Below are 26,892 nucleotides of genomic sequence, written 5' to 3'. Positions count from 1 at the left end.
TTTAAACTTATCAATATTATAGGAGACAAAATACTTCTGTAGATTAAAAGAAATGAAAGGGGCAGGACAACTAAATGCAATAAATGATGTTTGTTTAGACTCAAAATGGGGAGGAAAATGCTCTAAAGGACATATTTGGAGCAACTGTGAAAATATAAATATTATAATATTTCTATATTAATGTTAAATATCTTGACAGATAAGGAAGGTGGTTATGAAGTTACATAAAAGAATGTTCTAAGTGATATATGGCAGCATATTTAGCATGTCATGTCTGCCACTTATTTTCCAATGGTTGAGAAAAAAAATTATAAAGACATAGAAATACACATATGGGCAGATAATAAAATAGAAACGAAACAAATGTGAGGAAAATGTTATCTATTGGTGAATCTAGAGAATTACATGAGTGGTGACTATATTTTTCTGAGGGGCTGAAATTTTTCAAAATGAAAGAAGTGGGGCACCTGGGTGGCTCAGTAGGTTAACTGTCTGCCTTCGGCTCAGGTCAGGATCTCATAGCCCTGGGATCGAGCCCTACATGGGGCTACCTGCTCAGTGGAGAGCCTGCTTCTCCCTCTGCCTCTCCCCACCACTCCCGCTTGTGCTCCCACACAATCACTCTCTCTCTCTCGCTCTCTCTCAAATAATAAAATCTTTTTTTTTTTTTTTTAAGAACTGGGGACAGGAGGGATTAAAATCTTAGAAAAGTAGGGACTTCTCCTGAGGCCCCAGGGAAAGGGGAAGCATTAGCATAAATTCTTCGGCTTTCCAGCAGAGGAATGTACATACTGTACCACTAACCTCCCTAAATATCCACATTTTACAGTTCCTTTTATCTTCCATGGTGCATTCTACATCAGGGTTTTCCTTAACAAAACGGCAGAATCAAGTAAAATGGCAAATTTGCATACTTGTTGATGTTTTCAGTGCACACCCAGAAACTATATTTTAAATTTCAAGCCAGTCCGTAAACTTCCAGGCTCAAATATTTTGAATACCAGTAAGATAAGTGTTCGTCTTTCAACCCAATGCCTGTAACAAAATGTCTCTTTTCATGCCAACTACTGAGGTTTCCAGACAGGAATGAGTGCCCACATAAATAAAGCATGGAGAAATAAAAGGTTTTCCTCAGTGTTGAAATTGTATAAATATGTAAAAATATACACTGAACAGCAACATGTGAACTCCTTCTGGAGACAAGCCATACCTTATCTCTCTGATCTTAAACACTAAACACTGTTGGCACTAAACACTATCAGACATACAGTAAAAAATCACATTTCACTATTATTTGGTAATGAATCCTATAAAATTCAGAGTACTAAATTCAGAGTACTACAGAAGCTAACATTCTGTCAGTGTGGAACACAGGTAGACAGACCTCCAATATACACCACGATAGTTTTATGTTATCACGAGCCTGTTTTTCCCACATTTACAAAACATACCAGCTTGCCTCTGCCTAAATTTACAGCTAACATTGATTTTCTAGAGGATGGTTGGCATTTTTCTTGGGGAAAATACATATGAATAGGTTATTTCTCTTCTTCGGGTCTGCCTGACCACTGTTCTTCAACTATTCAGCCATCCTGACCTTCCCTTGCCACCACCACCCCCTTTGTTAATCATTGCTATCCATTCGCCATATTAGGACGTAGCCCTTTCTCGCTTTTTCTGAAACCTACCTCTCCTCTTCCTCCTAATCTCTGTAACCATGTTTTCTTTCTTCCACACTGCCTCCAGCCTCTTCTCTGTTTTGTTTTCTGTCCTGCTTACTTTGGTCTTTCCTTCTCCTATTCTTTCCACTCAACCACTCTTTCCTCACAATGCAGAGATTGGATGAGCCTGACTTCACCTTATTTGCATACAAACTCATATACATACCCACACACCCTATCGGCTATCTCCCTGTTAATAAGCTAAGTTACTATTCCCTACCACAAATTTATATGTTGAAGTCTTAACCCCTAGTACCACAGAATGTGACTAACTGTAGAGACAGGATCTTTAAAGAGGTAATTAAATTAAATGAGGTAATTAGGGTGGACCCTAACCCAATGAGACAGGTAATTTTTTAAGAAGAGATTAGGAGACACACAGAGAGAAGACAGCCATCTACAAGCCACTTAGAGAAGCCTCAGAAGAAACTAACCCTGCCAACACCTTGACCTCAGACTCCCAGCCTCCAGAACTAAGAGAAAACAAATTGATGTATTATGCACAGTTTTTGGTTGTTTATTATGGCAGTTCTAGCAAACTAATATACTCTCCAATCCTAGCCCACAAGAATCTCATGGTGCTGTCAATGGACAACTAAACTGGCTCAGGCTACTCTGTCTCCACATTGTTCAATTCCAGCCTTGCTTTTTTGTTACAGTCCTTTAGCTCCGTCCTGAGAGCATGAGTCCTAAGCCCATGGGACTGGATATATGACCCAATATATGTATAAGCAGCTATCTACCCAATACCATTGGCTGGGCACTGGAGATTCTACCACCCCACCCCCAATATTCTCCTCTAGCCCTATTGCAGCTTTCCTGTTAAAACACTGAAGACACAGTTTTTTGTTTTCTGTTTAAGATTTTTTAGAAATTTATTTATTTGAAAGATAGAGGTGCAAGCAGGGGGTGGGAAGAAGAGCAGAGGGAGAGGGACAAGTGGATTCCATGCTGACCACAAAGCCCGACATGGGGCTCTATCCCATGAGCCTGAGATCATGACCTGAGCCAAAAGCAAGAGTCGGAGGCCCAACTGACTGAGCCACCTTGGTGCCCCTGAAGACTTGAGTTTCAATGCAAATGTTACCTAATAAAAGAGCAAGTCATTTGGGACATTTCAGCTTGCCCAGAATTAGTCTATCATAAGGTCAAAAAAATATAGCCCATGGGCCAAATCCAGTTGGCTGTTTTGAAAAATAAAGTTTTATTAGAACACAGTTACATTCATTTATGTACATCTGTTGATTTTGCACGCCAATGGTAGCATGAAGTAGCTACAAAAGAAACCATATACCCCATAGAGCGTAACATATTTACCATCTACTTCTTCACAGAAAAAGTTGGTAGACCCCTGATCTAGAGGACTCAAAGCTTCTCTGGTCAGGGGGTAGGGGCTGTGTTTGGGAATGAATGGGTGATACCTAGGGGATATTTCCCTATGAGTGAACCAGCTGGTGACTTTATGAGCAGAGCAGTAATGGGTCCACTGCAGCTGTTAACATTTTGTCCCAACTTCTGTGAACTTTTCATTGTCCTAATATAAAGTAGCTCAGAAAGATACTTATTTCTGCCTTTCAACCTTATCTATCATGACTCCCTCCTTCTACAAATCCAGAGTAAAGGCTGTCCTGTCGCCATGCTTTGTACTTTCCAACCTTCCTGTCTGTGTCCACAGTGTTTCCTCTGCAAAATTACTTAGCCTTAGGTCCCATCTTGCACAGTTCCTCACAAGAATTCTCTCGAGTCTACTTTGGAACCCTGCAGCACATTCCTTTTAGATTGCAAAGTGCTGACCTCCGCTTTCACGTATGTGCGCTTCACTGTTACTGGACTGCGAGCTCTTGGGAGACGGGGGCAAAGGTCTTATTCCAACTTTGTGTCCCCTAAAAGAGCTTCATGCTTTTCATGTTATAACTGTGGCATATAGCCTTCTTCCATTGTTAACCACATTTCTGCGTGGTGACTCACAAAATAATGCTTCTGATTGCCCAGATGGTGGTCTGGAAGAACGCTACACACTAAAAAGTGAAATTGAAAGAGTAGGAAAGTAATTTAATAGAATGATATTTTCGCCTAGCCACACTTTTAGTACACAATGTAAATCTAAAGTTAATAGTAAGGCCTACGTTTTAGGAAAGGAAAGGACCTTTTTTCTGACTTAACTTTCAAAATAGAGTACATGATCCCTCATTTAGAGGTAGAGTCTGAAAAATCTCTAAAGCTTTTATGAACTTGTGTCCTAGCTGTCTTGGTTTGGGCTGTCCAGAAGACGACCCTGAGGCAAGGTTTTAAGTGCAAAGGGTTTACGGCGGAAGTCACAGGAAAACAGCAAGGAACTGGGAAATGAAGCAAAGAAGGAATGGGGAGAAGCTTAAAAAGGGCGTTGACTTGGGGCAGCTAGCACATTGCATGATCGAAGCTTAATTCTGCTGCAACAACGCAGGAACCTATGTAAAAATGCTTCAGTTATCCCACCCAATGGACCAAGGGAACTAGGGTATCTCAAAACCAACTCCAGTCAGTGGTTGAGGGCTGCTCCCAGGGTATGTTTCTTTCCAGGCCCTCTGAGCCCACTGAATGGAAAGCATAACCCAATGGCAAAGAAGAAAAAAAGCCCTCAGGTAATAAGGTGCAGGTACTGGCAGTTGAAGAGCGTCGGGCCTTGCAGTGACAATGGCAAGCATTGACATCATCTTCTAGTCTAACTTTGAGTATTTCATAAATGCTCATTCATTCATTGAGCAAGTAACTACTGGGGCCTCTGTCTGTGTCTCAGGCACAGGGTTGGATATTAGGGAAGAGTGGTGAACAAAGGCCGACCTTATAGCCACACTGATTCAGCCTACATTCTAGTGGAAAAAGAGGATAATAAACACGTAAACCACCAAATAAGATTATTACAGACTGGAATAGATAATTTGAAGGTAAGAAACAGGCTGCTATAATAAAGAATAATTGAAGTATGAACAAATTTAGTGTGGTCAGAAAAGACAGACTCCAAAATAAGACAGCTATAACAGGTGAAACCAGGATTAATTTTCTCGTTTCAAAGGAAACTAGCACAGATCCTTTCTCCCTAGGTAAATGGGAGTTTACAGAGACTGAGGACCCTTGGGTGTTATAATCACAAGTAAGTCAAGATGCTACCTCCTTGTCTTAGTTTGTTGGGGCTGCTCTAACAAAAATACCCTAGAGTAGGTGGTTTTAACAATGAACATTTATTTCTCACAGTTCTGGAGTCTGGGAAGTTCCAGGTCAGGGACTTGGTATCTGGTGAGATCCTGCTTCCCGGTTGCCATCTTTTCATTGTGTCCTCACATGCTGGAGGGGTGACGGAGCCCTCTGGGGTCTCAACTAGGGGCACTAATCCCATTTGTGAGAGGTCCACCCTCATGACCTAATCACTTCCAAAAGGCCCCACCTTCAAATACCATCACCTTGAGGATGAGGTTTCAACAAATGAATTCTGGTGATGGATACAAACTCTTAGTGGAGAAGAAGAACCACCACCAAAATGAGGGTAATCATATCGATGCAGATAAAGGGGATATTAAATGGCAAGACAGGGGATAACGCTCTAGTAAAAAGGTATTATCCATCCAGCACAACCAGTTTCCTATAGACCTCCAACATCTTATCTCTTCAAAAATCTTTTGAGTGGGCCACCATCATCCTCACCAATTTTGGGTGAAGGGTAGAACAATATTTTTGTATATTTTAAAACCCAGGACCAACTCTCAAAGAAGCGTGAAAGCTGATACCAACTGAATTACACCGAACTGAACCTGACATCCTAAAATACTTTAGTACCATATGGTAGTTGAACACCTATCATTACACTCTTGAATTAAATCAGAATTCCGAAGGTCTACACAATGACACAGGGCTTTAAATAGGTAATGGTCCTTGCCTCGAAGATACATCTTCGTGGCTAAGCAGTGACTTATAAGCCAGATGAAACACTATCAGGTTATTAAAACAAATTGTAGCTGACTTGGTGAATAAGCATATTCCTCCCTTGCTGGGGAAGAGAAAGCAGGTCTCTGCTGCAAAGGAGCTTCAGTGACGGTCTCCTCCTGGTAAAAAAGAACCAAAATGTATTACTAATGTGTCAGCACACTAAGGTATGCTGCAAGCCTTTAAATGGCTTCTTTCTTAAAAACAGAGCTCATTACTCTGTGGTTAAAACACAATTTCTTCCTGTAACTTCACAGGGTCATTTATTTTTTCCAGTAAGATAGTTAGCAGGTTAGAGGTCTGTTCTCACTATGTGATCAGGGATAAGGTTCAGCTCTGCCTTGGTCAGCCCCCATGCACAAATCCGGGGCTCCTAGGACTTCAGTGTGGTGAAACACAACCAAGCAAAGGAGAAGACCCAGCGATGAAACTCAAGCACCACTAAATTAAGTAGCCTTGGGTTTGCCACTCAATTTCTCTTAGGCTTCCTCTGTAAAATAGAAATAATAATGCAAATGTTGTTGTGGGAAAGAAGTAAATTTGCCTAGTGCTTTGTCTGGGGCAAAAAGTTAATTCAATTAACATTGTCCAATAAATATTGAGACTGAAGGACAACCACTTTAGACAAATAGTTGCATTCATTTTTAAAGGAATTCTAACCAGACCTCGTTTTCTTACTGCTATAAGATAGGGAAGGTTATTACATTTTTATATGAGTAGAGATCTATCTATCTCATCTGTCTTGACATAAACCCACCAGGGTCAGTGTATCTTGCATTCACTGTCTGCTTGGATATTACATGTCCATGTGTACTAACCAGCCTCTAAGATGATCTCCAGTTACTCCTGTGTCCTGGTATTTATGCCCTTGTGGAGTTCCCTCCCATGTTGACTAGGACTGACCTGGACAGCCAAGAGGATACTATGGAAATGGTAGTGTGACAAGGCTAGTTTATAAATGAAGGTGCAGGTTCAGCTTGGCTCTGTCTTGGATTACTTGTTCCAGAGCAAGCCAGCTGCCATGGTGGGAGGCCACCCAGCCCCTGGGGACGTCTACATGCTGAGGAACACTAAGCGGGACTAACTTGCCAGAAATACAAGTGAAATCACCTTGAAAGCAGATTCTCCAGTCCCAGTCAAGCCTTCTGATAACCACCTCCCTGACCATCTTCCTGACTAAAATCTCTCTAAGCCAGAATCAGCTAAGCCACTCCTGAATTCCTAACCCACAAAAGCCAAAAGATAAAAACAATTTTTTGTTATTTTTAAGCCAATAACTTTCAAGATAATTTGCCACTCACTCAACAAAAGAGAACTGATAAACTATGCAAACATTTTATTACTTCAACCAACAAAATCAATGTATGTTTTCCATCAATAGTGAGGGATGTGTACCAATGACACAAAGCAATTCAGAATATAACTGGTATTTGAAATGATGTAAAAGTCACGTAAGAGGAAAAAGATCGTAATTGCTTCATCCTGTTCCTCTGGGCTTTGTCAGAAGGCAGAAAGCATTGATCTTTCATCATCACCAAATAGAGGATTTCCAAACATTCATAGCCCTATTAATAATATTTACATATCTTTACTATGATTTTACACAAAATTCTGCCTCCGACTGTCTTTAGGAAGAGCACAGAAACCAGTTAAAACACCAGATAAATCACTCACTAGCTGCATGACCTTGTAATTGTTACTTAACTCTTCCGGAGCTCCTACTCATCTACAAAATGTAATTCAGTTCACATCATACAGAACTATTGTGAAAACCAGGATATAACTCATAACACAAATTGTATGTTCCATGAGTCGAAGCAAATACCATCATTACCTCCAAAACCAACATGAGTTCTTGCAGCAGATAATGCCTTTGCTTTTGAAACTTGCAAAGATTAAATAAATTGATAATACTCATTGTCAGTGAGGCTTCAGAAACACGCCTCTTTTACCCACTGTGGCTGGGAATAAAACTGGTATAACATTTTGGAGGGAAGACATGTCAAAAGTCGTAAGAGATGATGTCCTTTCGCTTAGCAATTGTGTAACTAAAAATGTATCCTAAGGAAGTGGTTGGAAATGTGCCCCCTACTGTATGTAGAAGATGGACAGTCACAGGAATGTCCAGTGACTGTCCACTGTAAAGAAAATTAGGCATAACTGAAGTTTCCACAGAATTGATCAATGTGACCAAATTTTAACCTAACTCAAAAGAAAACCCCTGCATAGACTGGGCAGCAATCCAAGACCTATGTGACCTGACTTACAAGATGAATTGGACCAGAGAATTCTGGTTAGAGTTTGGTGACCTGAACATGTGTTTTTCTTCTTTATCCCTCAAAGATCCATTAAAATAATATTAAAATATGAAAAGGGTAAGGGTACCTGATTGGCATGCAACTCTTGATCTCAGGGTTCTAAGTTTGAGCCCCATGCTAGGTTTAGAGAATACTTATATTTTTTTTTTTTTAGGAGGGTTTAATTTTTTTTCAAGATTGTACATTTTGCTAAACAACATGAATAAGTAATGTTCATAACACTCTTTGTTAGGTTTTGATAAGAGGAGATTTATAAAGTTAAATACAACTGAATATGAAAATGCTATATTATAGTCAATACTAAGAAAAGGAGAAAAAACATTTTTATGTAATTAAGAATTTTCTAATTTTTTTATGTAATTAAGAATTTGCACATTACCAAAGACATTATCAAGAGGTTTCCATTTTTAGAGAAAAGCATCCTCCATGAACATTCTTTTCACTACATCTGTATCTTTGGGGTAAATACCCAGTAGTGCAATTACAGGGCCATAGGGTAGCTCTATTTTTAATTTCTTAAGAAATCTCCATGCTGTTTTCCAAAGTAGTTGCACCAACTTGCATTCCCACCACAGTGTAAGAGGGTTCCCCTTTCTCCACATCCTCTCCAGCTCATGTTGTTTACCGTCTTGTTACTTTTGGCCATTCTGACTGGTCTCAGGCGGTATCTCAATGTTGGAAAGAGCCAAGATACCCTTCAACAGATGAATGGATAAAGAAGATGTGATCTGGGGGCACCTGGGTGGCTCAGTGGGTTAAGCCTCTGCCTTTGGCTCAGGTCATGATCTCAAGGTCCTGGGATCGAGCCCCACATCGGGCTCTCTGTTCAGCGGGGAGCCTGCTTCCCCCTCTCTCTCTGTACCTGCCTCTCTGTCTACTTGTGATCTCTGTCTGTCAAATCAATAAATAAAATCTTTAAAAAAAAAAAAAAGAAGAAGAAGATGTGATCCATATATACAATGGAGTATTATGCCTCCATTAGAAAAGACAAATACCCAACTTTTGTGTCAACATGGACAGGACTGGAGGAGTTTATGCTGAGTGAAATAAGTCAAGCAGAGTCAGTTATCATATGGTTTCACTTACTTGTGGAGCATAAGGAATAACACGGAGGACATTGGGAGATGGAGGGGGAAGTGAGTTGGGGGAAATTGGAGGGGGAGATGAACCATGAGAAGCTGTGGACTCTGAGAAACAAACTGAGGGTTTCAGAGGGGAGAGGGGGTGGGGGGTTGGGTGAGTCTGGTGATGGGTATTAAGGAGGGCATGTATTGCATGGACCACTGGGTGTGTGGTGCATAAACAATGAATCTTGGAACACTGAAAAAAAATTAAATTAAAAAATAAATAAATAAATAGATAGATAAATAAATTATAGAAACTTTTAAAAAAAAGCATCCTCCAAATATCTGTTCATATGGGAATGTCATTTGTGGGAGTAAATGAATTTCAAATCACTTGATGTAATTACAAAGGAATGTACATATTTATAAAAGTTTATATCTGAATCTCATTTCATACAAGAAAAACCTTTTCTATAATTCAGTCTTTTTTTTTTTTTTTAAAGATTTTATTTATTTATTTGTCAGAGAGAGAGAGCGAGAGTGAGCACAGGCAGATAGAGTGGCAGGCAGAGGCAGAGGGAGAAGCAGGCTCACCACCGAGCAAGGAGCCCAGGATCATGACCTGAGCCGAAGGCAGCCGCTTAACCAACTGAGCCACCCAGGCGTCCCCTATAATTCAGTCTTATTTAAAAGATTACTTAATTCATTTGCACTTTGTTGTTTTTTTTTTTTCTTGACTTTGTTTTCTTTTTTTTAATTTTTATTTAAATTCCAGTTAGTTAACATGTAGTGTGATACTGGTTTCGGGAGAATTGGTTTCAGAAGATTCAGCACTCACATACAACACCCAGCACTCATCACAACAAGTGTCCCCCTTCATCCCCACCACCCATCTAGCCCATCACACACCCACCTCCCCTCCATCAACTCTCAGTTTGCTCTCTAACATTAGGAGTCTCTTATGGTTTGCCTCCCCCTCTAAAACAAAATCTTAAAAAAAAAAAAAAAGAAAGAAAAAAGAAAAGAGCATAATCCCACAATAGAAAAGAAAATTAGGGGATGACATACATGAATGCAGAATTTCAACAAATTTGAAAGGTAGACTGTAATATACATGAAAACTGTGAGACTAGAAGAAAAACCTTTGGAAAGCTTCTGGACTCAGAGATGAAAGGTCCAATAAGATATGGAAGTAAGAAGTAGAGATCAAAACAAGGGGGGCACTGGGCTGCTTGGGTGGCTCAGTTGGTCAGCATGGGACTTTTGGTTTCAGCTCAGGTCATGACCTCAGGGTCCTAGGATCAAGCCCAAGTCAGGCTCCCTGTTCAGTGAGGCCTCTGTTTGAGGATTCCCTCCTCCGCCCCTCCCTTACACGCATTCACTCTTGTGTTCTCTCTCTCTCTCTCTCTCTCTCTAAAATAAATAAATCTTAAAAAGAAAACATAAAGAGGAGTACATTAAGATCTGTATGCACTGCAGTAGCCTCCCTACTCGCAAACTCCAATCTTAACACAGGCATCCTAGAACATACTTACAGGCAAAAATTTCTTCTACTGGTCAGGATAGCTTTTGAGGGTGTGTGTGTTAGGACCTCCAGAAAATGTCCTCCTTCTTCACACCCTGGCAGCTACTCTCCCTATAAAATCGCTTCCATTCAACCCAAAGAGCAGTCCTTTGTGTTGGTGACCACTCTAGCTGCTTATAGATCTTCCTTTCTTAAATATAAGACTAACTAGATTTTCAAGAAAAAAAAAATGCATCATCAAAGAGGATAAAGACAAATAGAAAAAAAAAAAAACAAAAAAAAACGATTCCAGATGAACAGATATTTCAGGGAAGAAAAGAGAACTTTTAAAGTCCCTAGCTGATACCCTCTACAGGACTCAAGGAGTTATTACTTTCGTGGGATGACAGCACATTATTATGGAAAGGAAACATCACAGAACATGAAAGAATTCTTCAATATTAAAATGATGGCTGCAAGTGCTAGAGGACTCTGACTTTTTGTTCAGAACCCAGAAACAGTCAAAAAGATAGATTAAAATTTTGACTATATGAAAATTTTTAAATATCTGCATGGAAAAAAGCACTATAAGCAAACTGAAGAGGAAAATTGCAAGCTGGAAGAAAATATTTACAACATATATCACAAACAAGAACTTCTCTCCCTGTTATCTTAACCACTTTTCACTATCAAGAAGAAAAAGGCAAAAACACACAGAAAAAATGGGATAAAGAGACAGCGCATAGAAAAAGAAAGGCAAATGACCTTGACACCTACGATAAGAACCTCAATTTCACTATAATTTTTAAAATACACATTAAAACACACTGAGATGTCATGTCTTTTGTCATTCTTATGGAAATGGTGAAAATTTAAAAAGCTGGCAACACACTCAATTGGCAAAACTGAAGAGAAACAAACACTTTCATACAGTTCTGATAAGAATAGAAAATGATACAGTCCTATGGAGAAATACTTTGTAAAACTGTAATAAAAATATATACCCATTTACCCTTTGACTCGGTAATTTCACTTCTAGGATTCCACCTGAAGAGACACAGACCCAGATACAAACAATAAATATTCAAAATGGTGATTCACTTTAGTATTTGCAACAACAACAAATATTAGAATCAATCCCAACGTCCATTAGCCAAAGATAGGTGGAACAACTATGGTGCCCCCACCCAGTGGAGAATGAGCTTTAAGAACAAATCTGGAAGGACTTCCAAGACGTAAGACTTAGTGAATAAGCAGGGTACAGAGCAATATACATGTGTGAAAATGAATAAAGGAAATTTCATTCAAAATGGAGAAAGGGAAGAATTCTCACACCCATGGCAGTGAATATTGGACAGCATTAAGCAGAAGTAGGAAGATTTCCTCTCAATCTATCCTTCCTGCACTCAGTGAGAAATGCCACCTTTCAGAGCCCTCATTTTCCTCCAAAGCACTTTTGTTCAGAGCAACCCCTTCTAACTTGCTCCTTTTCTCCATGAAGGGACGCTCTTCTCCTTTGTTCTTGGACCTTGTCTATGGTTTGCCATAGTTTGTGTGTCCCCCATTGCAATTCCTCTCCTATTCTCAGGTAAACTCATCTGCCTCTCAGTAACCTTTGCCGTTCGATGTTTAAGGTTGACCTAGGTTACACTACTTTTTACATAGAGAACACGCTACTTCTATATAAGAGAAAGAATGTTCATACATGCATGCATGTGTGTTTGATTAATTTTGTCAAGATGGTCAACAATACAGTGACTAATAAAATTATTACCTCAGGGGGGTAGGTGGTAATGGGTTTAAAGGACTTGGGATGGAAAAAAGTCTTTGAGTAAAGATTTTTACCGAGACCATGTGTTTCAGTCATAGTTTGGTCAGGAGACAAAAGCACGCCAGTCATTTGAACAGAGGGGATTTAATATAAAGCATTGCTAACTAGGTATAAAGTTGTTAACTAGATGGCCAAAAGGATAAAAACAAGATCATAAATATATCAGCAAGACCGTGACCACAGGAAGCAGCTACCACCTTTAGGGTAAGAAGATAATGAGCAGATGTTGGAAATATTAAGACTTGGAAATTATTAAACTTTCAAAGCTTCACTAAGCTGAAACTTAGACCTTTGAGGAGCGGTCACTTGCCCATGCTGGGGTCACAGGGTTCAAAGGAAGGCTCCGTGGGCCAGATCTGTGGGGAGAGCTGGGTCTGCAAGTATTCGGAGGAAATGCAAACTGAATCAGGTCGCTTCTGTGGGGAGGCACTCAGCCTGCAGGAGTAAAAAGTATGGCTCAGGTGGTATGCACGGGGATAGGAAAGAGACAAAGAGCCTCACAGGGAAGACACAGGAGAGAACAAGTTCCTTTTTCTTCTTCCAGCCTTGCAGACTCCCTCGCTCACCCTCTTTGGAAGATCATAGTGGCTGGGGGGCTGGGGGGGGGGGTGCGGCGGTGGTGCCTGGATGGCTCAGTCAGTGAAGCAGCTGCCTTTAGCTCAGGTCATGATCTCAGGGTCCTGGGATCAAGAACCTGGGATTGAGCCCCAAGTGGGGCTCCTTGCTTAGCAGGGAGTCTGCTTATCTCTCTCCCTCTGCCCCTCCCCTGCTCATGCCCAAACATGTGCCCTCTCTCAAAATTGGTTTAAAAAAAGGGGGGGGGGGTGCCTAGGTGGCTCAATGGGTTAAGCCTCTGCCTTCAGCTCAGGTCATGATCCCAGGGTCCTGGGATCGAGCCCCCCATCAGGCTCTCTGCTCAGCAGGGAGCCTGCTTCCCCTCCCTCTCTCTCTACCTGCCTCTCTGTCTATTTGCAATCTCTGTCAAATAAATAAATAAAAATCTTAAAAAAAAAAAAAAAAAAAGATCAGAGCAGGAAACTAGCTGGAAAAACAGAAATGTAGTTTGCAGGGTCCCAAGCTTGGCATCACATAGCAGGGTACAGAAGGTGGAGAGACAATAGCTTAATAACCAATGCACCCTATAAAGGTTTTCTATATTTGAAAAATTAAATCAAAAAGAGAAAAGCAACCCAAAACATTGAACACCAGAAACAAATGAACCTAAGTGTATAAAATCAATAACCACACAGGGAAAAGAATTATTTTAAGTATAGGAAACTGTTTATTCTTACAGTGATACATTCCAAGGACAAAAAGAACTGCAAAGATTTAAAGTGTACTCTGTATGTTTATTGTTGGTAGTAAGATTGTACTTTAGAAATTATTTTAGTATATCATAGGATAAAGCAAACCAGTACATTAGTGGTGTTAAGAACAAAGATTCTCAGTGTTAAATGTAAATGTCAAGTGTAAATTCTCAGTGGAAAAAAGATACCAGTATAAAATAAGGGTTTTTTTTTAAAAACCTTGTAAGGTAAAGTTTGAACTGAAAATAGTATGAAGTTTTTTAAAGATTTCTCCAGTTCTACTTATAGGAAGGGCCTAGCACCAACGATACCTAGTAGCAAGGAACAAACCACATACTCATATCTTGGTTTCTAAATACCATACCCCACTGAAAGGAACTAGGGCTCCTTGGAGAAATGCTTGATTCCATCTCTGGGGCACGGAATGTACTAGCCAATGTGGGCCATGTTGGGTGAAAATGTAAGGAAGTGTCCAAAGAGCCCTGAGTCATGACAAAAGGATGCAGGAAGCTAGCTTGAAATCAGATCCCCATGGTCAGACTTGGAACAATTTGGCCATTGAATAAAATAGTAATTATAATTTATTACAACATTTTAAATTTAAAAAAATCATTGTATACACAGTAAAACTCAAAATGAGAAAGATTTTTTAAATCTCTTCTCTGCAAAGAAGGTCTATTAATAAATGTACAAGGAATTACAGAAATAGGAAATCACTATTTTGCAACTTCTGATGTAATAATGGACAGGTAAACATAACCAATCAATGCTTAAAACCATCAGATGAAAGATCTTTGGAACACCTAATCAACCCAGAGATAACCTGTTGATTGCAAAGGAGAAAATGTACCATTTGAGGGGGAGATGGGCAGATCTTACTAAAACGAGCATACCTAGCAATATTCTTACCAGTACAGCCTGACATAATGTACCTTCTTATGTGAGACATCGTGAAGTGTACAACTTAACCTACAAAATTTTCATGGCATAATATTTAACCTGAACATAATCAGTTCTCTGAATCAAAATGAGAGGAAATACAGAGGATGGGGAAGCAGGTAAAATGATACTGTGAGGACGAATCAGACACATCTAGAATATGGGACACTCTACAAGAAAAAGTTGGTAGCATTGTGGGAGTAGGAAGGTCAGTTCTAAGTTAAAAAGAGTCAGTCATAACAACCAATGCAGAATGTGAACCTATGTTTTTCTAAATGTGAAAGATAGTCTTTGGACAACTAAAGAAATTGAATATGGTAGAATATTATAGGATGTTATTGAATATTTACTAACTTTCTTAGTTGTGATAATGGTATTGTGGTGTAGAAACAAATATCCTTATTCTTATGAGAATATTTAGGAGTAAATGGTTATTATATCCACAATTTCTAAAACATTTAGGGGTAAATGATTATATCTGCAATTTACTTTCAAATGGTCCATAGCAAAGACATACATGTAAATATGAAGAGAGAGGCAAATGTGGGGAAAAAGTTAATATTTGTTAAATTATTCTTTCAGCTCTGTAAGAGGTTTTTAATTCATTATAATAATGTTAGACTAGGAACTTTATTACTACAGGAAAGAAGCACAGTTGTGAAAATAAAGAAAAAAAATACAGTTCTCAAAATTCTGTGCAAGCAGAACCCAAGAAACTGGAATCAAAAAAAAAAAAAAAAAAAAAAAAGAGAGAGAGAGAAAATATAAAGACCCAAAGGATCAGAAGACACAGAGTTTTAAGGTCTAACTTGCAGATACAGCAGAAACATAGAAATGAAAAATATTAAGTAGGAAATTGTCAAAGAAATAATGAGGAAAATATTCACAACATTGAAAAATAGGTCTTCAAATTAAATGGTTCCAGTGACTGCTAAGTGGAAGGAATGAAAAGAGATTAACCATCTAGACTTATCCTGGTGGCATTTCAGACCTCCAAAGACCAAGAGAAAAGCCTAGAAACGTTGGTAGGAAGACACAACAATCAAACTAACATTAGTCTTCTCAGAGCAACAATGAATTCCAGAAGACCATGGAGTAAGTCCTCTAAGTCCAAAGGGAAAATAATTTCAAAAATAAAATTCTACAGCCAGGCAGGCTATCATTTCAAGTACTAATGCAAAGTATAGTCATTCCCAGATATGCAACTCAAATATTTACCATCCATTTACTCTTTCTTAGGAAGTATTTGAAGATGTTCATCAATAAAATACAAATAATACCAAAACAAGAAGATGTAGGATCTAAGAAATACTGTGAAAAAGTAAATCTCAGGTTGATTGCTATGAATCAGGCCTAGAAAGCAACCAGGAAATTAAAACAGGAAGTCACAGACTTCTGTGATAAGTGCCTTTAAAGAAAGTAATTTTAAGCAATAAACAAATTAGTCAAAGATGGAAAAGACACATGAAGAGAAAGGGAGAGGACAAAGACCATATAACTTTCCTCCCCCACAGAAGAATAATCAAAAATTGAGATTAATAATGCATTTTCTTTCACAGTAGCATCAAAAATAGAATATATAGAAATAATGATAAAGTATAATACCTACATAATGACAACTATAAACATTATGAAGAGAAATTAAAGAATATCAATATAAAAATGAAAGTTAACCCATGGTCACAGATTATAAGACTCAATATTGTTAAGATGGCAGTTCTCCCCAAACTGATCTACAGGTTCAAGTAATCCCTATTGAAATCCCAGGAGGTGCCTCTGTAGAAATTGATGCGCTGATCTCAAAATTTATATAACATTGCAAAGGCCCAAAATGGTTTTGAAAAAGAACAATGTTGGAGGAATTATAATATTTGATTTCAAAACTTATTATATAGCTAAAGAAATCAAAACAGCATGGTATTGGCATAAAGATAAACATATAAAGATCAATTGAACAGAATAGAAACCAGAAATAAACCATTACACTTGTGGTCAATTGATATTCTATGTAGGTACCAACACAATTCAACTGGGAAAAGATGGTTTGCTTTTAACAACCTGTGCTGGGACAACTGGTATCTGAGCAGTAAAGTGTTGACTCAGGGGACCTAGGTTGCCCAAACCTTGCACACTCCAAATGCCTTAGAACTGGCCCTTGACCAACTTCTAGAAAATAAACTGAGGGAGTCTTTGGAATACCACATCTGGTAAGAGTGTGTTTGTATATCTAGACCTTTGGGTCATACCCAACAGTTTAAACTAAAAGTGATATGTGGTGAACACCAGTTTTTATATGCCTGAATTATGCTGTATCTGTTGACCTCTTGAGGATGGGAGACTAAGAACCTAAGGTCAGCCACGTAGATGTTCCATGCCTACGTGAGCTGATACCCCAATAAAAATGCTGAACTTAGGTGAGCTTCCATGGTTGGCAACACTTTCCATGCATTGTCACCCATTTCTGTTGGGCCAACTGAACACCATCTATGCAAAACTAGCAGGGGACTGCACTTGGATTTCCTGAAATGTGCTCCAAACATCCTTTTCCTTTGCTGATTTTAGTTTATAATAAATTTTCCTGCAACAAATTATAACCACACATATAATAGGTTTTCTGCATCTTGTGAGTCCTGAATCCATCAAAACCAAGGGTGGTCTTGGGGCCTTCACACACACACACACACACACACACACACACACACACACAAAACAAAAAAAAAACTAAAACAAAAAAAGAGAAAGAACTCGACTTTGCTTTATACTCATAAAAAAAAAAAAAAAAAAAAAACCTCAAAATGAATAACAGACCTAAATGTAAAAGGTAAAAGTATTAAACTTCTAGATGAATGTTGGAGAAAATCTTCATGACCTTGGTTTAGGCAAAGATTTCTTATAGAACACTAAAATAATGATCCTTAAGAGAAAAGAGTTGATAAATTGAACTTCATCAAATTTTAAAACTGTAGCTCTTCAGAAGGCATCATTAATAAACAATCCACAGATTGTTTTATATGAAGATATAAAAATATGACGGAAGAAGATATGAAAAGGTCTTAAATCATATATCTAATAAAAAAAGCTCCTATCTAGAATATAGGAAAAAAACTCTACAGCTCAATATTAAGAAAAGAAACAACCCAATTTAAAAAATGGGCACTTGTGTGGTTGAGTTGGTTAAACGGCCAACTCTTGATTTTGGTTCAGGTCATGATCTCAAGGTCATAAGATGGAGGCCAATGTTGGACTTTGCACTCAGCCTAGAGTCTGCTTGAAATTCTCTCTCCCTCTTCCCCTCCCCTTGCCCACACCCTCTACATAAATTATAAATAAAGATTTTATTTATTTATTTGACAGAGAGAGACACAGCAAGAGAGGGAACACAAACAAGGGGAGTGGTAGAGGGAGAAGCAGGCTTCCCGCTGAGCAGGGAGCCCGATGAGGGGGCTCGATCCCAGTACCCTGGGATCATGACCTGAGCTGAAAGCAGACGATTAATGACTGAGCCACCCAGGCGCCCCAAATAATAAATAAATAAAATCATTTTTAAAAATGGGCAAAATATCTGCACAGACATAAGATGAAAAATGCTCAACATCATTAGTTATTAGGAATATGCAAATTAAAACCATAATGAGATACCACTGCACACCCACTAGAATGGCTTTGATCCAAAAGAATGACTTAGTATTGAGGATATAGAGAAACTGCAATTCTCATGCATTGCTAGTGGGCATGTAAAATGGAAAACGGTGGCTTCCACTTTCAAAAGTTAAATATATACTTACTTACCATAGGACCAAGTGATTCTACTCAAGACTCTACCCAGAAAAAATAAAAACCTATATCTACACAAAGACTTTCATGCAAATGTTACGGCAATGTTATTCATAACACCCCAAAAGAGTTCAAGTGTCCCTTGGCTGGTGCTGAATTTGCTGAAAAATCACCGAACGTACACTTATAGTGGGTGAGCTTTATGGTATACAGGTTGTATTTGAGTAAGTCTTTAAAAAAAAATTCCAGGAAAAACAAAATTCCAAATGAGGATATCCTGGACCATAGATGAAGTAACTAAAATGAGGCGTGATTTTGATTCATTGGTGGAACATAGAAAAGGAGAAACTTCCCTTGAGTGGAACAGGATTTATATATATTGGAATATAGACAGAATCACAATCAGAGCATTTTTGTTCAGATTAACGATTTTACAAACCACAGAAATGCAAACATTTTGGTACATTATTTTTAATTTTTAGAATCAACCTATTGACACAGTTTTGAAGACTTGAACCCTGGTTACAAAAAAGGGTAGACAAAAGTTCTCTCTCTTCTGATATTAAACTGTGGCACAGCTGACCAGAGTTGGGGAAAGTTAGAGAAAGAGCAGGTGGTTCATGGGCTCAGCTTTTAAAAAAAAAAAAAAAAAAGGATGTTGAGAGTTTGGAGTTACAGTTCAAAGTGGTTTAGTTCTAGTGGTAGAAATACAAAGGTAAATAATCATAAAACTAAAAATACTGACTTCACTATCAAAAAATTAGGAGAAAAGACTATGCTGGGATGACAGAGTAAACTTTCCCCCTTGTAGATTATTATAAGATCCCAGAGAGTGACCAATCTGTGAAGTTGTCTTCGTTCTGGTACCTGGCAAGCTAAAAGAGTTGGGGTTTTGGATTTCTGTAGACTCCTCTGCTTCTTTCTTTTTCTTTTTCTTTTTTTTTTTTTAAGATTTGTATGTATTTATTTGACAGAAAGAGACACAGCGAGAGAGGGAACACAAGCAGGGGGAGTGACTGAGCAGGGAGCCTGATGCAGGGCTCGACCCCAGGACCCTGGGATCATGACCTGAGCTGAAGGCAGATGCTTAACTGACTGAGCCACCCAGGTCCCCATCTTCTGCTTCCTTCCTATAACTGTCTTCTTTGTCACTTTCTCATTTACACTCACTTTTAAATTTTGTACTGGATTCCATCAAAGGGACATGCAGTAAAGGACTACAGGAAGGTGGGCATGTTATTGTCAGTGATGAAGTTAATTATATGAAGTCCATCTAGTAAGAAGTCTCAGTATTAAGAAGTTCTCCCGGGTGCCTGGGTGGCTCAGTGAGTTAAGCCTCTGCCTTTGGCTCAGGTCGTGATCTCAGGGTCCTGGGATCGAGTCCCACATCGGGCTCTCTGCTCAGCGGGGAGCTTGCTTCCCTCTCTCTCTCTCTGCCTGCCTCTGTCTACTGTGATCTCTGTCAAATAAATAAATAAAATCTTTAAAAAAAAAAGTTCTCCCGACTGCAGCTATAAAAACACCCTCCAGTCTTAAGATTCTATCAGTAATTAATGTGCTATTTTGACCTCCGTTTGCATTAAGCCTTTGTTGCTAATTCTCAATTCAAAACCACTGGGAAAGAGGGACGCTATTTATTTAGTTCCCATAAAGATCACATACGACCCTTATTGCGTTCCCACTTTTGAAAAATATGCATGTGTGAGAGCGCGTGCGTGCGCGCGCGCACACACACACACACACACCCACACACCCACACACACACACACACAGCTGGAAACAGATATGGTCACACGTTATCAGTAATTATGGATCGTGGCACAGATGAGGCTTATTTTTTCTCCCTTACTCTCGTTGGTTTCTTGAATGATTTTCCCAAAAATCTGCATTAATTTTAAACTGAGAAAAAAAATACTGGGGTTTTGGAAATGTAAAAATCTCAGGCCTCCTATCAGGGAAAGGTAAATTCGGGGCACCTAGGTGGCTCAGTTGCCTTCAGCTCGGGTCATGATCCTGTGGTCCTGGGATTGAGCCCCGCATCGGGCTCCCTGCTCAATGGGAAACCTTCTTCCCCCTCTCCAATTCCCCCTGCTTGTATTCCCTCTCTCGCTGTGTCTCTGTCAAATAAATAAATAAAATCTTTAAAAAGGAAAGGAAAAGGTGAATTAGCCAAAGAAGGGACAGAAAGCAGGTGCATTCTCTCATCAGCAGCCAACTTAATTACAATTCTAAAACATTCTTGTAAGTATTAGGTAAGACCTCATTTGGGGGCCAAAATCGTCTTACATGCTCAGAATGCTTACACCCAGCAAACCCGAGGCCTGGATTAATTCCAAGTACTTCTTTAGACACAGCTAGAAACTTGCTGATAACGTTTCCGTAGCGAACTCTTGAAAAACTTCGGAGAGGATAATCACCTTTCAATTCATTATCTGGAGATCAATAAAGAGAACTAGGAATAGCACATAATACAAGCTGAGTAGAGTCTACCCTGCTGCTAAGTTGCTTTCTCTTTTCATTGACCAACGGCACGGCTTGCACCCAACCAGTCACTGCTTGGGGCCAGAGTTAGAAAACATTCTCTTCCTAATTTATGTTCCATGGACTTTTTATGGTGGCAAGTATTGATCTCCCCTTATGCCATCAGATCAGATGCTGCAGCCCGACTCGGGGCCAGGATCAGGACTGTAGGTTACCAGCCTTTAATGGGCAGGAGAAATGGAGGTAGAAGATGATTTATTTTGCTTTTGTAGAGTCTTTTATTACAGACACAGATGTTGGGAGCCTTCCCAGCTAAAATCAGGCACAGAGTGGGGCAGGTGAGCTGCGCTGCCTTCCCAGAGTGCCACAACCGTAAAACAAACTGCACATTCCAGGAATGACTCATTTGATTAGAGGAGCCAAAAACAGCACCGCAAGCAAAAGAAGAACAGAACAAGGATCATTTTTCAATAGGGTTCCTGATGGACTCTAGGCATGGACAAAGAAAGGATGGAGGAATGATTGTCTGCTCATTATGTCAAATTGTATAGACTTGAAGATCATTAATATCTTTGCTCCAGAGCTGATAGCAACGGTGACTTGGCTTGGCTTAAGCTGTATCCTTCTGTTACATATACTTCATTGTTTTCCTCCAAGGATTTTCTAAAGAGATGGACTTCGTCGTTAGAACAGAACCACGTATGCCAAATCCCATACAATGCATTTTAAGAGACAGACAACGTAATTCTGTTGAGCTGGAAAGCTGTTGCATCAGATATGCTGGCTATAGGAAATATGTGGGCCACCTGAGCCCTAGAGATGGTGTAGTCAAGTTAACTCCTTGTGGTCTTTGGATTACTAGAGGGAACTCTCACTGCCTTGTTACATGTGGGATGTGGAAGCTAAGAAAGAGAATGTGACATTTTAGAATTGTGCATTCCTGAAGAACAGGAATGATAAGGGGAAATTTAGGTTTCTCGGATTTTCATCTGGAACATGAGAGAAATACAGAACACACCAATAATATTGGGATAGGAAGACACAGGTCTTGAAAGCTTTAAATGATTCCCTGAGTGATTCTGACATGCAGCTAAAGCTGACAACCATGACTCTAGGTCCATCCCTTCCCCGAATGTTCTGAATCGGACAGAGCAGTTGCTTCAAAGACCATGATCATTAACATGTCAAATATTTAAAAAGGAAGATTTTTAATTCCCTATAGAGAAAATAAATTCTTGGAGAGCAGGAACTGTTTTAGCTTTCCTTTGGATCATACCAGTACCTGGGTATGCAAATAATAGATCTTATAGACCTATTTGATGAAATAAATCACTAGTCTTAGCCTCTGACTCAGGTCTCTCTGGGACTTAAAAGGTAAACAAGATTTTCTCAATCCACCAGTCCCCATCCACTGCCTTTACTAATATTTGTATAAATGTCCAGGAGATTCATATCCCCAAAGTCACGTCTGGTGTTAATTTTATGCCCCTGCTGAATTTTTTATTTCCCCAACCCCAAAGCATCAAGACACGTTAAGATCTTCAACAGGGAAGGATTTCCTTTCATATTCAACGACCAACTAAAATCCCATATTATTCTTCCCTGTTCAAATTCTTTGTTATCCGGACTCCAACCATTTCTTACGTTTTGCCACCCCAGGTAACCTACCTATCTCATCATCTCTATGGCGCCTTCTCCCACTCCTGCCCCACCTCTCCCAACTCACCTCCTCAGCCCCCACCTACTCTAAATTCCCAGGTCTTTCCACTCTTAGGACAGATCTGCTCCCAGGGCCCTACTGCTAAACAGCTTCAAGCCCAACTTCACTTTGGTCCTCCGCTTAATGTGGTCAGTATCTGAATCCTTTTCAGCAGCACAGACGCACTGGGAGAGACCCTGAGATTAGTTTTTAAGTTTTCAAGTGGGGGCATTGCTGCCCCCTTGCGGGAAGAAACAGTAATGGAACCGCGGTTTTCCAGTATTACTCTTCCAGATGGTAAATACGTGTAAAACACATAAAACTCAAAACTTGGTTGAAAATACTAGTACTAGTCTACCTTTAATTCAGACCTTTACATGGATTTTTCTAAGATGCTCCTAAACTTTGAAACCAAAATCAAGTAAAAAAAAAAAAGGAAATAATGGTCATGTGCTAATACTGGCTGTGTGGTAATTTATTTTTTTTTTTAAAGACTATTTATTTATTTGACAGACAGATCACAAGTAAGCAGAGAGGCAGGCAGAGAGAGAGGGGGAAGCAGGCTCCCTGCTAAGAGAGCCTGATGCAGGGCTCGATCTCAGGACCCTGAGACCATGACCTGAGCCGAAGGCAGAGGTTTAACCCACGGAGCCACCGAGGTACCCCTGGTAATTTACTTTAAAACAGACTGTATGGTGTCTGGAGGCATCGGTTTAGTACTTGAAAAATGATTATGAGGAATACCAACTTCCAGAGGATTTTAGGAAAAATTTCAATTATGATTCTCAAAATCAACTGCAGGACAGTTTATTAGTGTTAAAAATTGTTAGGCATCATTCTTCTTTGGTAAAATAAATGTAAATATAAGGAATTTAGGATAGATCACGGGCTAGAAAGAGGGTTAGGGCCTCAACAATCTTTCTGGAACCAAGAAAATAAAATCAGCAACCCCAGTATCCTAGTCCTTGGGACAGTCTCGGGCTCTTGCATGTCCTCTGTCCTTCCCACTTTACAGAGGACGATCATCTGACCAACATGGGGAGTGAGCAGGCAGCCACCAGAGTGATGTCCTTTCAGAGAGCCTCTCATTTAAGATGCTTCTAGAAATGGAAAAATCAGAGACTTATGGACCTTTCTGTGCTTACAAGAATGGGTAGTGGGGCTATTCCGGTATCTCCTTGCTAACCAAAATGAGAAAATTTAGCAGAATTTGGTTTAAGGCTATTTTCACTACGAAACATCACCTAGTAGAAATATTATAGGGGGAACATAAGGAATTTGGGGGAATTTTAGCCAAATGGGCCTGAATATTCCTGAATGGTCAAATTAGCTAAGATCAGTTCGCTCTACAGAGCTGTCCTCTTTTTTTTTTTTTTAAGATTTTATTTATTTATTTGACAGAGATCACAAGTAGGCAGAGAGGCAGGCAGAGAGAGAGGAAGGGAAGCAGGCTCCCTGCCGAGCAAAGAGCCCGATGCGGGACTCGATCCCAGGACCCTGAGATCATGACCTGAGCCGAAGGCAGCGGCTTAACCCACTGAGCCACCCAGGCGCCCGAGCTGTCCTCTTTCTAAACAGAAAACAGAGGCAGCATTTTTCAGGACAGACTGGCTCTCAGTTTGAAGAATCCCTGACAGCTTTGAGGAGTCTCAGATACTTGCCTAGGTCATGCAGCCAGTTGGGCTGGGGGGTGCGGCTCAAAGCCCATGTGCTTCTAAACCCCAACTTCCCAAAATTTCTAAGATCTTGAGCAATTTTCACCACTCTTCAGGGGTTGTTTTGCATTGGTTTTGTCTGGAGAAGGACAGTGTTCTACATTATTGTAGCAGCATCTTTAAGCTATGATCCTCAGCCTTCAGGTATGCACAAAAATCGGGTCAAGAGAGTTCCAAAAATTCAAGTTTTATTCCCAAACTTTACTCCCTGTATTTCAATGTATTGGAAGTAGAACCTAAGAATCTGCATTTGTTTTACTCCTACTTTCAAGGGACTTGGATGTGAATGGCTTGGAACTATTGCTGAATAAATACCTTCTAGAATGTTCACTTGGGAGAGTCATTCTGGTAGAGGAATCTAATGAGAAGGCTTTGGAACACCTGCTCCAGAGAAGAGGCTAAGTATTAACCTTCAGAGAATGAAGGGACCATTCAATGCATGAAGCCCTTAGAAGCATTAATTAAATCTGGGATATGTTATTTATTGAATATTACATGTATCTGCTTTCCTCACAGTATCTATTTACTCTTAATATTATTGCTCTGCTTAGGGTGTTGCTTTTCTAAATCCAAACATTAAAACCCATATATTCCTTCCTTAGTCATTTGGTTAGGAGATTTTATACAAAGATTTTAAATCTAATTGTGATCTTCCTTTCAAAAAGCAGTTCTCAGATAGGAGCATATATAGAACTCAACAGGAAAAAGAGAGATGCTTCCGAATGCAATGCCTCCTCTATTAAGGCTACAAAAATAACTGGCATAAGGGAACTGTGAGTGCAATCCATGCCCCAGGACAGAAAGAACAAACTGCATAGGGGGTCATGCAGTACGAGTCCTGGGCCCAGAACACTGTATCCCTGTAACACTGTATCATTACATGACACCCGACAACAGGAGTGTCCTCTTGCATGAGAAGCACCAGAGATTACCGACAGAAATGCAGATTCCGGGGCACCTGGGTGGCTCAGTGGGTTAAGGATCTGCCCTCAGCTCAGGTCATGATCCCAGGGTCCTAGGATTGAGCCCCACCTCGGGCTCTGTTCAGCGGGGAACCTGCTTCTCCCTCTCCCTCTATCCCCCCCAACCCCGCTGCTTATGCGCTCTCTCTCAAATAAATAAATAAAATCTTTTTAAAAAAGAAATGTAGATTCCTGGGACACGCCCCAGATCTATTGAATCAGAACCCCCAGAAAATAGGTCCCAAATATGTATCTTAACATTGTTGGTGATTTTATTGATACTAAAGCTGGACTACAACCCCCAAAGAAAATTTTTGCAATTAGATTCATACCATTCACAAAAATCTCTCACCTGAGTGCCTGCCACTGTACTTAGATGCCCCCTCCCCTTTTTTTTTTTTTTTTAAGAATCTTGGTACAGCCAAATGACATTCAATCAGCAAGACACAAGAGTAAAATGATGGGATGCTGGGGAGAAATGCAGATATACTCCAGGAGGCTTAGAGTAAACAAGTGATTTCTATCTATGGTAAGGTGCTGTGAAAAAAGCATGGTTTTAAAAAGATAATTATGGTGTCAGAAAGTTGCCAAATGGGTTTCAGTTTATGTATTTTCATAATGTATAGGTTTAAAGGTATAAATGATGTCATTAAAGTACAGATTCAGGGCGCCTGGGTGGCTCAGTTGGTTAAATAACTGCCTTCGGCTCAGATCATAATCCCAGAGTCCGGGAATCGAGTCTGACATCGGGCTTCCAGCTCCATGGGGAGTCTGCTTCTTCCTCTGACCTTCTACCATCTCATGCTCTCTCTCATTCTCTTTCTCAAATAAATAAATAAAATCTTTAAAAAAATAAAATAAAATACAGATTCAGGACAAGCAAAGGGAGTCAATGTGCTGTCTGATGTGCAGATTCTAACCACGGACTATTTAACAGGAGCACAATTGCTAATCACCACGTATAGAAAACCAGAAGGATAAATGCTCTGCTCTGCTGAGGGCCACGAACCAGAGCACAGAAATCCTCTTTCGAACCAGGCAAGATTTCCCACGAGGCAGGAGTTTGCAAAGCACAATTTAAGCTGCTAGGACTGGAAGGAGAGTGTAGTGATCAGAGTGGAGAGGGCGGGGACAGGAATCACAGGCTGGTCTCTCCAGATGAGCTCTCCCATACATATCATAAGCAGTAGCATAATCAACAACAGCACAGATCATGGAAGCCTGCAGAATGCTCCAATTGAAACGAATTTTTTTTTAAAGATTTTATTTATTTATTTGAGAGAGAGAGAGAGAGTACAAGCGGGGGGAGGTGGGAAAGGGCAGAGGGAGAAGCACGCTCCATGCTGCACAGGGAGCCCAATGTGGGACTCAATCCCAGGATCCCAGGATCATGATCTGAGCTGAAAGCAGCCACTTAACCCACTGAGCCACGCAGGTGTCCCTGAAAGCAAACTTAGATCATCAGGCTGAACGATCTAATTTTATAGGTGAGTCGCCAAAGCAAATAATTTAGCCTCCCTGGGCTTTGACGTCATACCAGCTTATTTGTGCCAAGGCAAGATGGCAGCCCACACAAGCCTTCTCACTCAGTGACCTTCCTTCTACACGAGTTCCCAAAAT

The sequence above is a fragment of the Enhydra lutris genome, unplaced genomic scaffold, assembly GCF_002288905.1.
Source record: "Enhydra lutris kenyoni isolate GAN:26980312 unplaced genomic scaffold, ASM228890v2 scaffoldscaffold33, whole genome shotgun sequence".
In the NCBI taxonomy this organism is placed as follows: Eukaryota; Metazoa; Chordata; class Mammalia; order Carnivora; family Mustelidae; genus Enhydra; species Enhydra lutris.
This window is presented reverse-complemented; position numbering follows the sequence as displayed.